The sequence below is a fragment of the Chiloscyllium plagiosum genome, chromosome 44 (genome assembly GCF_004010195.1).
Source record: "Chiloscyllium plagiosum isolate BGI_BamShark_2017 chromosome 44, ASM401019v2, whole genome shotgun sequence".
Classification (NCBI taxonomy): domain Eukaryota; kingdom Metazoa; phylum Chordata; class Chondrichthyes; order Orectolobiformes; family Hemiscylliidae; genus Chiloscyllium; species Chiloscyllium plagiosum.
Genome location: NC_057753.1, coordinates 808466 through 826107, shown reverse-complemented (window position 1 = coordinate 826107; position 17642 = coordinate 808466). Strand labels below are relative to the sequence as shown.

Here is a 17642-nt window from a genome sequence, read left to right as displayed (position 1 = left end):
TTCATTGTTTTTTCCCAATCCGCTTCTGTTACCTGAAACTTCTTCACATTGGTGAATTGACTTCCATTCCACTGAGGATTTCTAGTTGCCACTGATTCAGTTCTCTTGCTCTTATCCACTTGGAAGAGCACAGTAATGTCTTCTCAGTCACTGCAGATGATTTCACACAAAATGGTTGCTGTCTATTTTGGCCAAATCTCTTCATTAAAATTGCTCATTGAGTTGACAGCAAAATCCGTCTCGTGGCAAACACCTAAAAAAAGTAAAGAATAGTTATGTCTTACAACAGTTCCAGGATGTGTAAAAGAAAACCTACTGGATATTATTGCGAGTGTTCTTTCATTATATTAGGTTATGAAGTCCAACTGTCTTGAATGAAGTGGTGTAATATGTTCAGCAATATATTTGACAGCCTTTCCTCCAATTTGGAGTTTCTGGAATGTAATGGGACGTGACAGTTACCACTCTGATGTTGCAAATGTTCATCAATTAAACTAACTGTAAATGGTCAGTTTTTGGCTTTATGGCTTTTGTGAGCAAGATCAAGGACGACTTCTCAAAATTGACTGAAAGTGTCATCTATTCCACTGCCGAAATGAAGCTGTATTAACCAGCCAATCCAAGAAAGCGGACCCAATACATCTCTTCTTCAGATTTCGTGCATTCTTCGGCACGTGCTTCTTGTCTCTTTGCGACAGTATAAAATGTTAGGAAAAGCACCCTAGAAAGTCTTCTGTTACTTGTTTCTGAGGAGAAGAAGTATTGTCGGAAAAATCAAAATGCATCCATTACCTTTTAAAGTGGGAATCACGAGGAAGTATTTAGTATTAGGCGCAAAAACTTTATCCCAATACGATGGATGTTGAGAGTGTTAATAATAACGCCAAGAAGATCAGATGCAGCAACAGAGGTAGAATATTTATGTCATCGGGTCTGCTCCAGTAAATTAATGTAACATTGTTGATTCTCAGCTCCATTTTCTTGCCTTTTTCTAATAACATTTTATTCCATTACTGACCGAAAAGTCCATCAATTTCAACTACTTGTCATCGCAAGATTCGTTACAAATTGAATTTCAACCTCTATCTTCTCTTCTCCCTGCCCTCGGCTCATGTAGTCTGAACGCTTCATACCATGATTAAAAATATTTCACCAGATTATTCCAATATTTCCCAATCTGTAAATCACATTTGAATGCCCATACACTTCCTCCTGTTTCACACGTCATTTGTAGCGTATTTCCTTCATTGACCACGTGATTTTTGTCGAGATTAACTTCAACTTTGAAATGTTAATCATGGTGCTTAATCACCTTCATTGCTGCTCCATTATTGTTTTTCTACGGAAATTTCGCCAACCTCTTCTCGAAAAACCGAATTCTGCATTCCCTGGATTTCAGAAGATTGTGTCTCTGATATCTTGGTACTGGTGACGATGTGTTTGAAAATATCTTTTGACTTTACCCTCGAATTAATATTATCTGCGTTACTGTGATCTTATTTCCAAATGCACCTGAAGGATTTAAAGACATCCCTTGCGATTATAAGTGGGTGAGTGAGATTATGGTGCATGTTTGCCCAAACTTGAACACCAGCTACATACACTGCCGTGAATAGAGGAGGCTCAAAATTGTCTGGATTGGCAGTCCAGGAGATGAACAACAAACTGAGGTTTAGAATAGGTATGTTGAAAGGGTAAATTTAGTAATGTAATGCTATAAATTTGTAGCTCCATTAGAATCAATTAACAAAGGAATGAAGACGAAATGCATATGCGGTGCAAAAGGTCTTCAGCAGCAAATGATTAGGAAAATAACTTCGACAGGGAAGATCGCATTCTGCAGGATATCTCAGGAAGTGGATGGTGAATTAATTAGCTAAAGGTGTACTGTATTGCTGTTTTCAATGTGCAGCTGTTTATTGAACAGGAACAGTTTGAGATGGAGTGGAGACAGCAAGTTAAAACAAACGTATTGCAGATTGAATATTATTAATCCAAGATAACAGATATTCACGAAATGTAATGACTGTAACAAAATGGAAATTCTTAATTTATAAAGAAAATACACTCTTCTTGAACTGGGAAAAGAAAAGTTAGTTTAGAGTTCAGAAGCAGATTCTCTGTTGTTAAAATGGATTATTGGGGAGACATTGGCTGTATCCAAATCTAGGCAATTATCATGAAGGAAAGAATGACGTAAATTTGCTGTAATTTACAAAAGTAAGACTTAGACATAAATGTTTCCCACTCTTGCCATGCTTTCTTTCTCACTAATTCTCTCTCTCTCCTCGCTCACTCTGTCTCTTTTGCACACCAGCGCCAGTTTCCCTTTCAGCCTCTAGTTTTCACTGTTTTCTTCTGTCCACCTTTTTCTCGTTGCTTGCCTTCCTTTAAACCATACCTCGCGCTTTTACCCACCTTCTCAGTAACCATCCATGACCTATCTCCTCTCTCTCTATCTCTCAGTCTGTCGCTTTCTCCCTCAGTATTAAACAAGCACACTTTCTTACAGCTGACAGTACATTCCGTCCAAATGTCTATGTGTGGTAATATTGCAATGTGGCAGCGAGAAGTGCTCATGAACAGAATGCTTTTTCAGCTGGTTCAGGATTGGACACACACGCCAGCTCACCACTTCTTTTATTTTGGAAGAAACACATTCGATACAATTGAGCTTACTGGGCTCCTCTGAAATATTCAGGACGCCCCCGCCCCCATTGCCAAATAAATTGTAAACAGTGAGGGCTCGTTTTGTGAAGTGTCAGTGTCCATAACTTTGAATCGGGAGGCTCAGATGTCAAGTCCAATTTGCTCAAGGGGCATGTCATAATATCTGTGAACAGTTTAATGAGAAAATTCCTACAACAATGTGAAGAAGTATCTCGAAACCAACAGGTCCTAGTTGAAGTCCCACCTGCCCCAGAGGTGCAGATTAGCATCTTTGAATAGCTTGACTGAACAAGTTGAAATGAATGTGTAAAGTGTCGCACTCTTGCGGCACAAAAGCTGTGGGTCCAAATCGATTCAATTCTTCGTTTCAAATTCCACCTGCTGGTGTTTAATCACATCTCTGTAATTTAAATGAATGTATTCAAATAGGTACCTCTGAACCAGAAGGCTCGAGTGTAACACTTAATTCCTCTGAATGTGGGCAATAGCATAACTGAACAGGTTGATTCGAAAACATAGAAAAAAGATACTTAGAGCCCTTGCTGTACAGTGATAGTGTCCCTATCTCTGGGCTGTAGAGGCCTGAGTTCAGCCCTGTCCGCTCCAGAGGCGTGTAATATCATCTCTGGACCGAAGCAGACAAACAATGCAAAGCGGATTTGCTTGTGGGGGAAAAAAGCTGTTCAGTTGTCTCGAAGAGCACTTTCAGTCGGGAATGACACTGTTTGTGATGACGCTGCGGGCTGCAGTGCTCATTGACCGGCTTTGAAGTTGACAATGACCTTTTATTTACAACAGTCTGTTTAAGGATCCTATATCCATGCTGGGACCTTCACTGTTCATGATTGAATATGAATATAGAAACACTAATTAGCATGTTTTTGGATGACAGAACAATTGGTGATGTCGTTGGTGGTGAGCAGAACTGTCTCGGAGCAGAGTCTAATATTGATAATCTGGGAAATCGGGTGGAACAGTGACAGATGAAATTTAATTTTGTGTAATGGGACGTGATGCATTTTGGGAGATTGCAAAATGGAAAGACATATATCACAAATCATGCAACCCGAGGTAACACTGAGGAACACAGGGAGCTTGGTACATACGTCTATAGATCACTGAAGTTGCATGCATACTTGCAGTGGTAAGCAAGGCATGTTGGATGCTTGCCCTCAAACACCAAGGCGTAGAACAATAGGAGAAAGTAAGTATTGTTACAGCTTTAGAAGGGAAATTACTTAGATCAGAGATTGAATATTGTGTTCAGCTCTGGTTGTCACCTTGCAAAAAGGATCTCAAAACAGTTGACAGGAGGTAGACGAGATTCGCCAAGATGTTAATTACCATGAAAGTCATGAGGAGAGACTCGACAGGCAGAGTTTATTTTTTCTTTGGGAGAGCAATTCGATGGCGCTGTGAGGCAGCAGTGCTAACCACTGAGCCACCATGCCGCCCAAGATGTGAAACAGTGAGGTTTATTTCCTCTATGATTCACGTACTTCACTGTCGTTAAAATGCAACAAAATAAAGACAGGATTGAAGAACAATAGCAAATTTAACAGAATAATAAATATAGTAAGCATTGCCAATTGATTTTTCCATTATAGTAATGACTTTCATGATTATGCAGGAACACGACAAGAGATTAGCTGTGCATTGTTTTCTGAATGGCAATGCATCGGCCAATCACAGTTGAATTACCAAGCAATCAGCACACTTTTCACACCTATACATGGGCAATGTATGGCTGTTGGGAGCAGATTCTACATTAAAGATATTTATTGTGTCGGCATAATTAACTAACCCACCTTCTTGTTGGATAGTAAAAACAAAAGCTAGTAATCGTTTAAACATAGGCCATTCTGGAGTGAAATTGGAAACAATTATGACACACACTGTGCTATTAACTTTCGAAAGCTTATGGTTACTGGCAAATTAAGCTTTCCCAATGAGATAGGTGGATATGTGTTAACAACGGTGTCAGGGTATATAGAATTAAGGTTTTTAAACTTTTCTGCCAGACGTTATTTGCGATCTAAATGAACAGAATTACTTACTATGCAATCTGAGATGTCTCCTCCTTTTCCTCAGACATGCAATAGCTAGCGTTAGTCTCAAGGTGGACTGAAATGCAGTGGCGTGAACCCATTCTCCTTTACAGAAGTGCATCAGGACAACAAAGTAAAAAATGGTTTCTGATCGTGTTGCACAGTGTAATTTTCTGTCGAAATTCCATTAAATACGGCTTAGTTTCGAAGTAAGGAAAGGTCGTGGCTTTGAGTTATCTCCAAAGAGAAAAAAAACCGAAAGTTTTCAGTTGAGTTTCGATTTTGTATTACTCAACTGAAATCGCCAGTTTGACTGTGGTAAGTGGGGGAAGAAATCGTACATGGTAAATTTGCTGACAGGTTTTCGTTTGTCATCTATAATTAGTGAAGTGCAGTTTGGTGAAACCAGACTAAGATTCTCATAATCTGACCATCACACCAATCAGGGACACAGTATGGTAGATTCAACGTCATTGTTTCTTGAATTTATTTGCATTGTTTTCAGGCTATTGAAATTAATGTTACCCATTCGGTTGTTTTGCACGTGTGTTATTGGGCTCTGTAAGGTGTTAACATCATTTCTCTGAAGCCCAATGTTATGTCACTTATCCCCATTTTGCGCTAAAATATGGTAGGCAGTGTAGCCATTTCATGTGTAACGTTGACGATTTTGTTTGCATGAAATATAATGGAAGATCAATTTGACCTATTCCAATAAGGTTGATGATGCTTGAACGAATGCATCACCAATAACTATCGAAAATCACTGACTCAAATTTGATTTAGTAGGCTGATAACATTTCCATCTCTCAATGCTTCGATACAAGAGCTGTTGAGCCATTTCCAATTCTCGGGAAACGCATGAAATGAAGATATTGTTACAAATGTTAGTATGTTGGAAACAGCTGACATGAGGCCTGCCTTGAAACTAGACTTAAGGTAGTAAAGAATTGCATTAAGAATGAACTACTTAATAATGCCAAGAAATGTTTGGACTTTCAGCCTTTCTAATCATTGCAAGATATGCCATTGAAAATTCACGATTTGTCTAAGGCTACTGAAGACTGACAATGTGGCTAATTGCAGGAACACTTTGGGGTGAAATCTCATACGATTGTTTACAAGACATTGTAAAAACAGTTTTAAATATCGTCCCCGGGACATTGCTATCTCAGTCAAGCCAAATGTATTGATCAGAACGTTCAGCTTTGGGAAGGCAGGAATTACCCACTGCGGCATATAAAATCTCTGCATTCTCCCATTGATAAACCCAATTTCACTCATACAATGTAAAATAATTAATTAATACGTAACATTCAGTCGAACGCGTGGTGTTGTTAAATTACAGTAGGTCAGGCAGCAGCTGAGGAGCAGGAGGGTCGAAGTTTTGGGCAAACGCTCTTCAATAGAAATTAGGCTGTGAGCCAATGGGGTGGAGGGATAAATGGGAGGGAGGTGGGCTGGCCGAACTGTAGCTGAGAGTTCGATAGGTAGATGCACATGGGGGTAATAGGGATAGGTCAGAGAGGAGGCCAGACAGATCGGTTCAGTCATGACCGCACTGCTAATTTGGAAATTTGCAACTGGGATAAGGTGGGGGGGTGGGGAAATGAGGAAACTGATAAAATCCACATTGATACCTTGTGGTTGTAGGGTCCCAAGGCAGATAATGAGGCATTCTTCCTCCATGTGTCGGGTGCTTAAGGAGTGGCGATGGATGAGGCCCAAGACCTGCATGTCCTTGGTGGAGTGGGAGAGGGAGTTGATGTGTTTGGCCATGGGATTGTGGTGTTGGTTGACTTCGGTGTCCTGGAGATGTTATCTGAAGTGCTCTGCAAGTAGGCCTCTTGTATCTCCAATGTCGAAGAGACAAAATCGGGAGCAACGGACAGAGAAAATGACATGTGTGGAAGTGCAGGTAAAATTCTGATGGATGTGGAAGGCTCCTTTGGGGCGTTGGACGGAGGTGAGGTGGTAGATGTGGGTGCAGGTTTGCAATTCCTGCCTTGGCACGGGAAGGTGCTGGGAGAGGAAGGTGAGTTGGAGGGGGTGTGGAATTGACAAGGAAGTTGCAGAGGGAATGGTCTTTCTGAAAAGTGGATGGGGTGGGGAGGGAAATATATCTCTGTTGGTGGGGTTCATTTATTCGTGATGGAAATATCAGAGGATGATTTGATGAATATATAGGTTGGTGCGGTGGAACGTGAGGACCAGGGGGTATCTGTCCTTGTTGAAGTTGGAGGAGTGAGGTGGTTGAGAGATCCAGGAAATGGATGAGATGCCTTGGAAGTCATGCTCAACACATGGAAGGGAAGATTGTGGTTTTCAAAAAAGGAGGCCATCTGGTTTGTTCTGTGTTGGAACTGGTTCTCTTGGGAGCAGATTCAGCAGAGGCAGAGCAAGTGGGAATAAGTGTTAGGGATTTTACAGCAGGCAAAGTGGGAGGAAGTTTAGTTCAGGGAGTTGTGGGAGTCGATGGGTTTGTAGGTGATGTCAGTGTTGAGTCAGTCACCGTTAATGGAGATGCGGAGGTCCTGCAAAGGGGCGGGGTCGTCTTTGATGGTCCATGTGAAACTAAGGTCAGGGCGAAATGTGTTAGCGAAGTTGACAAACTGTTCAACCTCGTGGTCAATGTAACAGAGGAAAAGGTGTCAAATGGAACCAGTGAAACTGTAGAACGCAACCAACAAAGAGACAGGCATTGCTGTGGCCATTGCGGGCGCCCATGGCTACCCCTTTGTCTGGAGGAAGTAGGAGGATTCAAAGAAGAAATTATTCACGGTGAGGACAAGTTCAGCCAAATAAATGAGCGTGTTAGTGGAAGGCTACTGATGGATAAATCTGTAGAGGAAGAAACGGAGGGCTTGGAGGCCTTCGTCATGGCAGATGTAGTTCTATAGTCCCTATGAGCAACCATGATGAAAATGAGGCTTTGGGGGCCAGGGAAGCGAAAGTCTTGGAGGAGTTGGAGAGCGTGGATGGTGTCCAAATGTATGTTGGGAATTCCTGAACTGGAGGAATAGGACAGTAAATAGGTATGTGGAGACGAGTTCAGTGGGACAGGAGCAGACTGAGATGATGGAGCAGCCAGGGTAGTCAGGTTTGTGGATCTTGGGTAGCAATTTCCACTGCCAAGGTATCAAGATCTGCTAATTATTCTTCAATAATTAATTAATTCATTACTGAATAGAGATTCCAATTCATTACAGATAGATGTGATTCTAACTGTTTTTCATGAAGAATGTTTGTAAGGTTTCTCTGGTTACCTTTCTCAAAGATGTATTGAACACATCTCTAATAGGTGAGGAACATAAAATACACTTCCATTTTTTTTCAAAATTTTGACGACATTTGGCAACTTTCAAAGATTCGTCTTCAGCTTATTTAATTGGGGATGAGTGATTTCCTCAGCTTGTAGCAATTGCACGAAATTTCTTTAATAACAATGCTTAAAAAAATAAAGCGTGAAGGTAAACGTTATGGACCAAAAATATGCAAATAGTTCTCATTCCTGACTTGCGATCACATCCGAATACACGTTGAAGCGATGCTATAGAACGGTCGATATGATTGAGAGCAAAAATCAATTCAATGCCATTTGTAATCAGCATCTGATGGAGGTTTACACACAAGCTTTCAATGAAATCAGAAGTAATTGTTTTCAGCAGTGGTGGTCAGTTCACCTGCAGAGAGCAAAAACCCAATAATTACGAGAAGAAAATGTGTAAAAACATGTAATATTCTAAAGCATACACAAAAGGCAAATCGCAGACTAACGTTATGAAATCGAATGGTTTGTTTTATGATCTGGAAAGGATTGACAAAAATCCATGCCCAGTTAACCTCAACTCTGGCTAGATATTTCTTCAAGTATGCAACGGACAAAAAGAAATTTGGACTTGGACAAAAAACAAGTGGAGCGTAGATTCATGTTTTGTAGAGAACATTAAGTTCAGTAGCATAGCAAGTACTGCGCACAGAAATTCTCTGGCAATTTACCAAATCAAACGAATACAAGGAAACAAAGGCGGATCACGGCCCGTGTGGGCAAATGTAAGGTTGTTTACATTTGGCGAAGACAGTTCAAATTTGACTACAAAACATCAGCAAATTCTGAGTTCCTGTTAATAAATGAATTGAATTAATTTTCACTCGACACCATCATCCTGCCTGCAACTTGGAATGGCCTCACTGAAAACCGAGCTTGCAGTTGACAAATTGATCACTGGTGCAGCAATGCTGGGGCAATTACATGTTTCAGAGGCCAGTTAAGGACAAAATGTTAAAGTGCACTCTGCAGCATATATCGGCAAACTGCTGAGAATCAAGTTAATAAAGTTAGAGTGGGAAATTCCAGGAGAAACAGTATTCAATGTTCGAGCAAAGCTGAAAGAATGAACTGACGGCACTATATGTCTGCGTGTGATATTTAAGCACAAGAGATTAAAACATAAAATTATAATAAGGCGCTTGACTACTCCTTGAAAATCTCAAAAAGATTCTATGAATCTTCTTCTCTATTTCAATCGTGTGTCCCGTGTAATGAGGCTTTCACCTACTTGCAAAGCAACCAATTGTCATGCAGGATTTCTTTTCTCAGACAAAGCATTTTCATTAATCAAAAAGCTAAAGATCTATAGATAGTGGAAATCAAAAACAAATTTAGAAATTGATGGAAAACCTCAGTGGGTCCGGCAGCATCTGTACAGTGAATCCAGATTCAATGCTGCAGGTGCAGTGAACTTTCTTCAGAATTTCTGTATTTGTTTGTTTTTGATTAATAGATTACAGATTCATAATTCAAGGCTGTGTGCAGGACACAATGAGCGGGGCATCCTGTTATAGTGACACCGAATTCTTAACTTTGTGTTTGGCTGCAGAGGACATACGGCAAGAAGGATAAATTGGTGGTAGATTCTGCATAACACAGAGTCACTTGAACAATGTCGTGCATTCAAACATCAAATGGATTTTGGATGGTTGCAGTGATCATGGTGGATTTCTATTAAGGTGAATGACACAAGGTGGCTGAAATTTCTGAGAGAAATGCAGTGAAACAGGATAACTCTTGAGACGCATCAAACCTTTGTATTGAACTGGTAACTCAATGATCATTATCTAATGGTGATATTGATGATGATGGTCACAGATTACAGAAGTATGAGTGGTAATAGCATTAATTAGTGCTAACATAATAGGAAGTGATGTGATGATCCATTTCGTCTTATAAAGGATGCTGTAGAGTTTGAAGGCTCGTCCTCAAAATTGTGTGGATGTCGAGTGCCTTTTTTTAAGAAGGCATTCTGTACCCTTGTATTTATCTGGATATATTTTCGAGATGTGAGATCAGGGCGGTTATGTTGGAGCTATGCAAAACTTTGATTAGCTGGATTACTGCGAGTAATTTTGTTTACAAAACTACACCAATGATTGTTTTCAACTGAACGAAGTTTGTAGAAGATTAAGCGCTGGAGACCTCTAAATATTAACAGATGCTTTGTACATCCAGGTTCTTTTCTTTGCAACAGAGAAAACTGATAGAGGAACGTGATTATATATATATATATATTTATATATATGACAATAAGCAGCATGGACAGAGTAGATGGGAGACTGTTGTTTTATTAAGTTAGGTGTTCAGTAAGGAAGGAACATAATTGAAAATGAAGGATAGGTGTATTAGAATGAATTTTATGAAGTATTTGTTCAGCCAGACGGTAGTGGGCATCTGCAGGGCAATGCCTCGTAGAGTACTAGATGTGAGAAAATACGTTATAATATTTAAATGTTTACTTGGATGAGCACTTCAAAAATTATAACATTCAGCTCAAATTTCTGGTCTACTTCCTATCAGGAGGATGTTGTAAAACTTTAAACGATGCAGAAACGCTTTATAAGGATGTTTTCAGGGTTGTAGAACATGACCTCTGGGGCGAGACAGAATAGACTGGGCTTTTTTCTCCTGAGCGCTGGAGGCTGAGGGTTGGCCTCATAGATTTAAGTATGAGAGGCGTCTCCTCATGATTTTTATAAAATCATGAGGAGCATGGCTATTATGAATAGACAACGTCTTTTCCCTGGGGTGGGGCTTCCAGAGTTCGAGGGTATATCTTCAAAAATTATAACATTCAGCTCAAATGCTGGAATGTGGAATTAGAATAGTTAGGTCAGCACAACTCCGTAAAAATTCCGTTTGTGCATTCTGTGACTGTATTAATCCACCACCAAGTCAAACAATCTTTCTGCTTGATGTCGAGGATTTGGTATTGGACTGGGGTGGATAAAGCTGAAAATCACACTTCAAAGGAGCAGCGCTCTGAAAACTTGTGGTTACAAATGCAACTAGTGGACTAGAATCTGATGTTGAGTGATTTTTAAATATTATTTCTGCATTTATCCTATAAAGATCTGGAAGAATCCTGCATATTACAAGTAAAGACGCCTCTCATACTTATTATTTTCCTATATTTTCACTTTAATCAGTCACTGATCCTTCATTAGCTAATATTTATCTCATTTCTTCACGGAAATGCAGAACTATTTGAAACTATTTGTGCAGAACTTCTGTCCATCTATTATTTTTTTAACTTTAAATTCTCGGGTCTCAATATATTTCAGCATGTCTAGCCTATTTCCAACAAGTATGAACTACCTCTTTTTTTAGAAAACGATATTCTACCCAATTATGAGCTGACACTACGAATTAAGCGCTATTTCATGACTGACAAATTTTGGTTGCTTAATCCCGCATTTTTTTAAAGTGTGCCTGCATTTCTCTGTGAAATCATCCCATCAGGACGTTTATTCAAGATGGCAATTAATCACTCAAGATCAACGGATTCTTTTGTAGAGGATTACTTTTTTTGAGTAATATCTCTGCATTATTATGTGCAGATTAGCATAATTTTCATCTCTAAAAGCCGAATGCAACACGGCTATTAAAATGTGTTATTACCTTAAGCACAGTTACAAATGTGCTGTACAGCGTACTCAGAATAGACAGGACGACAAACGTCATAATGGCATCTCCATCGAAAATTTCTCTATCGTTTCCTTCGATGCCATAGTCTACTGGGTACTCTATTATTTCAGGGATACTTGCAATTCGTGAAGATTTTTTTTTGTAAAGTTAGTCACATCGACAAAAAAACCTGGTAAATTTTCTGTAATATCAAGGCGCTGGCAATCAAGCGATATCTGATACATTCATCGTCAGACTGAGTAAACTTCAATAAAGGAATCCGTGTTCTATCATGGGATTTCCATGACAGATTAGACTACACAGTTGTGAGAACAGGCAATAGAGAGCAGACAATAGTAAACATGGCTTTCCCAGAGGGAAGTCATGCCTAATAAGTTTGTTGGAACTTTTTGAAAGTTCAATAAAATGTGTGGACAACAGGATATCAGTTGATGTAGTTTATATATGGATTGCAGCAAAGCCTTTGAAAAACCTCATACTGTACATTGATTGAGACAGTTAAAGCACATGGATCTGAGTGAAAGCTTTCACACCAGAGCAGAAACTGGCTCTGTAATAGAACCCAAAGACAATGAGAGAAGGCTGTTTGGATCATTGGAGCCTTCTGTTCAACGGTGCACCGCTAGGAGCAGCTTACGGACCCTTACTGTTCATTAGATACACAAAAAAAAGATAAGAATGTGGGGGTAGGTGGAATATGAAGCAAACTTGCAGAAGACGCCATATTTGTAAGAATGGTAAATAGTAAAGATCCTATTGGTTATTGGAGACCTAAAACATTTGCTAATTAACCCTGTTAAGTGCGAGATAATGCACTTTGGCAGAAGAAACAGGATGAAGTAGTGTTATGGAACACTTGTTTTCATCTGTCGTGGCATAGAGTATAAAGAAATAATGCTGGACTTGAACAAAGCGTCAGTCAGGCCAGATTTGAAGTACGGTGTGCAGTTCTGGTCTTGTCATGGCAGGAAGGATGTGATAGGATCAGAGGGGAGAGAGGGAAGGTTCACCAGGACTTTGCCTGGGATGGAGAAATTGAGCTGTGTTACGACACTAGATAGGTTTGGATTGTTATCTTTAAAACAGAGAAGACATAAGGGGTAATGATTGGACTTTGTCAATCCCGCATCTCCGCCCTCAGACCCAACCCCCCCCTTGGTTGAGCAGTGAATCACGACAGTGAATAATTTCACAGGAAAGGGCAGGAGGTGCAGAGTAAATTTAGCAAAAAAGAACCTTGTCATTCAACACGTCTAGAGAATTTGAAATGCACAGCTTGGGAAGGTAACATAGAACATAGAACATAGAACTTCACAGCGCAGTGCAGACCCTTCTGGCCTCAATGTTGCAGCCCTCAGTTCCCTCATGTTAGCCGTCACCATCCGAGGAAAAAGGCTATCACTGCCCATCCTATCTTACCATCTTCTTATCTTATATATTTTGATAAGGTCAACTCTCAACTTTCTTCTCTCCCACGGTAACAGCCTCAGTTCCCTCAGCCTTTCTTCAAAAGGCCCTTCCTTCCATACCTGGCAACATCCTAGTAAATGTCCTCTGAACCCTTATGCAAAGCTTCCACATCCTTCTGATAGTGCGGTGACCAGAACTGCAGGCAATACTCCAGATTCGGCCTTACCAGTATCTTGGATAGCTGAAGCATGATCTCGTGGCTATGAAAACCAATCTCCCTACCAATAAACGCCAACACACCATATGCCTTCTTAACAACCCTATCAAACTGGGTGGCATTTTTCAGGGATTTATGCACCTGGACACTGAGATCGGTCTGTTCATCTACACTCCCAAGAATTTTACCTCAAGCCCAGTACTCTGCGTACCCGTTACTTCTTTGAAGTGAGCCACCTCACACTTTTTCCACATTAATCTCCATTTCCCACTTCTCAGCCCAGCTCTGCGTCTGAACTTTGTCCCTCTGTAGACCACAGCATCCTTTGGCACTAACCAGAACTCTTCCTATCTTAGTGTCATCCACAAATTTACTAACTCATCCTTTAACACCCACATCCAGATCATTTATAAAAATGACAAACAGCAGTGCCCCCATATCAGATCCTTGTGGCACGCCACTGGTAACCAAGCAACAGGATGAACATTTGTCATCGAGCACCATCTGCTATCTTCTTTCAGCAAGCCAATTTCTGATCCAAACCGCTAAATCGCCTTCAATCCGAAACTCCATATTTTGTACAGTAGACTACCACGTGGAATCCTATCAATCGCCTTACTGAAGTCCAAATACGCCACATCAACCGACTGACCTTCATCCACCTGCTTTGTCACCTTCTCGAAGAGCTCAATAAGGTTAGTGAGACACGACCCACACTTCACAATACCGTGTTGACTATCTCTAATCAAATCATTCCTTTCCAGATGATCATAAATCGTATCTCTTATAACCCACTGTAAGGCTCACTGGCCTATAATTATCAGGGTTGCCCCGACTCTCCTTCTTCAACAAGGGAACAACATTTGGTATCATCCAGTTTTCTGGCACGACTCCTGTTGGGAATGGTGACATAATGATCGAAGCAAAGGGCTCTGCAATCTGTTCACTGGCATCGCCGAGAATTCGAGGATGAATCCCATCTAGCCCAAGGGGTCTTAACTATTTTCAGATCTTCCAAAATTGCTAATCCCATCAATTCCTGTAGTCTGTATCTCTGTATTCTCACAAATATTTCCCTTTTCCAAAGTGAAAACTGACGAAAAGTATCCATTAAGCGCTTCAGTTATGTCCTCAGATTCCACACACAACTTACCAAAGCCATCTTTGATTGCCCTAATCTTACTCCAGTCATTCTTGCATTCCTGATATATCTGTAGAAGGTCTTCACGTTTCCCTTGTTCCTAACAGCCAACAACTTCTCATGTTGGCTGGAAACCTTGTAAACGTGGAAGAAATGGAAAAGTACTTCAAATATCACAATATTCAAGGATATGGGACAGGTGCAGTAAATTGCAATTAGTGCACGTTTAGTGCATGTTGGAGCAGACACGATGGAGCAAAGGGTCTTTTCTGTGCTGTTACGAATCTGTGCATCTATGGATCTGTAAAATGTATTAATATCCCATACAATTGTGATTTTTACGTTCGGAGAAAAAAGTGAGGATGACAACAGCATCTGGTGACTCCCAACTAATATCTTGCCTCTTGATACCAACAACAATTAAAGAAAATCCATCTAAAATAATTACACTTGACATCGCTCTGTGCAGAATAGTCGTAGGCATAAAGTGGAATCAGATACTAATTAGGTATTAAAGATTACGTGAAAGAGGCAACGATTAGAGATGGGGAAGAGAATGCCAATTTTCATAGAAAGATTTAACCAGTGGCCTGTTCAGTACAGGTATGTTTTCTCATTTCGGAAGTACATAGATACTCCATCTCATTTGGCAATTACATGACTTCCTGTCATCTTTGCAATTGTCTTTGTATTCTGTGACTTTACAATTGTAGAAAAGTATTGAATCCCTTCCTCTTGCAATTTCATGTCAGCATTTCAACAATATAACACTTTGCTACCTCGTCAAAATACCAATCATTTATTCAAACACCTTTTTTCCTGTTTTGAATCATGGCTTTATTTCTGTAATTAATACGCATTTCTCCAACTGACTGATAACTTGATCAAAAATCAGTCATTCTAAGTTCAAAACAGCCCCCGCTAACAAAGTTCCATTGACAGGTTTGACGAGATCGATTTAGCGATCACGTTATGAATGAAACTTTGCAGAACTATCGATACATACAACATTAATGAAGGATACAGCATATCAGTTTCACATCCAAACGGCTTCCAAATAACTTGGGGATTTCTGTCTCAACCATCAAACCAGGAAGCAAATCCCAGACAGCCGCCAGCATCGGGTGGAAATGCTTTTCTCTCCTTTACTTCCCATATCGTCCTTAGAGGTACCCTCTGTTTAAAAGACGATCAGTTACTTTGCTTTAATTACAGAATGTGACTGTAAAAAACATTACTTTCCTTGTCTATAATACATTAATGTATTTCCACGTGGCTTCCCCGCAATAATAACATGACTCCGCTGACCATACTATATAAACCCCTCATTATTTTATACTGTTCAATTTAGTTAGAACTCTGCCGCCTGTCTTGGAAGGAAAACAACGATGGTACATTCACTTAAAATTTCTCACATCATTCTTATAGAACTTGTTGTCCTCTATACTGAACAATATTGCCTTTCCACTAACGTGGTGACTTGGACTCGACACAAAACTGCTGCATTTGATTCAACTAACTACCCTCAGAGTTCGAGCTTTGCATATATTTTGTGTTCAACATTTCATCAAAAGCAGGAAAACATCTCAATGGTTCACACATGTTTTTTTTTAAAACCACTTCATCACCATTGCTCTTCAGCAATCACGGACTGGTGGACGTATACTGTAAAGTTTCTGACATCCTCTTCACTTCATATATTCCCACTTACAGACTGAATTCAAATTCTCATATTTCACCGGCAGAACTGAACCAGTAATATAAAGCTCCATTTGACAGCCATTATCATTAATGTAAGTGACGCCATTGCCTCTGTATCATCAACGAAATCCAAATTAAAACTTTCACATTAAACTATAAATCATGAATGTGCACCTCAAATTCCAAGCGATAAAACACTAAGTCGTGTCATACAACACTGGAGATGGTCAAAAACAAAGGAACACATTCTCCAGTGTTAAACATTGCTTCCTGTCGGTGACACAATTTTGTAATCAAACTTGGCACTCTCTTGTATTTCATGGGCTTTATTTTTCTGACAAATCTTCTACGTTGGACGTCGGCAAATGCCTCACTATATCTATTTAGACATTACCCGAAATACTATCCTAAGAGTCCCCTTGATGCTAATGCACCAGAAAAATTGCAAAACTTCATAACACACGATGTTCACTTCACAAATTCATTCAGATTTTCCATGATTAGTCCATCTCTTTCTTAGTAGCATTCCACCTGACCTCTAATAATTGGTTATCGTAAATTGCCCTCCATGGAGTACAGACTGACTGGCCTTTAACTTTCTGGTCTACCATCAAGACATTTTCGAGGCTGGAATACTTGTAGACTTACAATTATAGTTCTCTGCAACCTCACGCACATTTCGAGAGAATTGGCAAATGATTGTTTGAGCATCTATTATTTCCTCACTGGGTTCCTTTTATCACGAAATATTTATGCACTTTCCAGGAGGTTTGACTCTACAATACTTTCATTCTCATTATTATTTAACTTAAAATTTTACTGGAATCCATTTTTAATTACACTGTTTGCATTAATTCCCTCCTTAGTGGAGACAAAGAATTCTGTAAGAACCATTTACAATGGCCACTCCTGTTCGCCCCAACTCTTTCATTATTCACCTTCTTCTCTGAAATAGCTCAATGAAAACATACTTCGGTATGCCTTACCTTTTCCATCATTTTATTAATTCTTTCGTGGATTTGCTACTGTCCTTTTTGCTTTAATTATCTTCGATTCTGTAGCTTGCTGCTGTTGTAATGACAGGAATATGGAAGCATGGAGCAGACCATTCCACCCCTTGATACTGATTCACCATTCGAGATAGTATTGGGTAATGTTTCCATACATCCACATTGCCACTAATGTCATTAACATCAAACACCAATTGTACACTGTCATGCACATGCTCGGTCGATCTCTCATTATTCGATTAGCTCATACTATTAGTGCAGTCTCTTCAAAGTCGGTTCATGGGATGGTCCGACAATCTCACAAATTTGTCATCTGGATGTCCATCACAATTCATTTGAAAGGAAATTGCATCCTAACTTAAGTGAAGGTAATAGATTTTGTACTATGTCTCGGTGCAATCTTAGCAATACTACAAATTTGAAGCAATACGTGCATTCGCAATCAAATTTATTTGCGATTGAA

General features: G+C 39.8%; 1 pseudogene; it reads right to left on the bottom strand.

Moving 5' to 3' along the window:
- Positions 1–214: 214 nt before the first annotated feature.
- The window catches only part of LOC122543618, a 30391-nt pseudogene continuing 12963 nt past the window's right edge, over positions 215–17642 (bottom strand).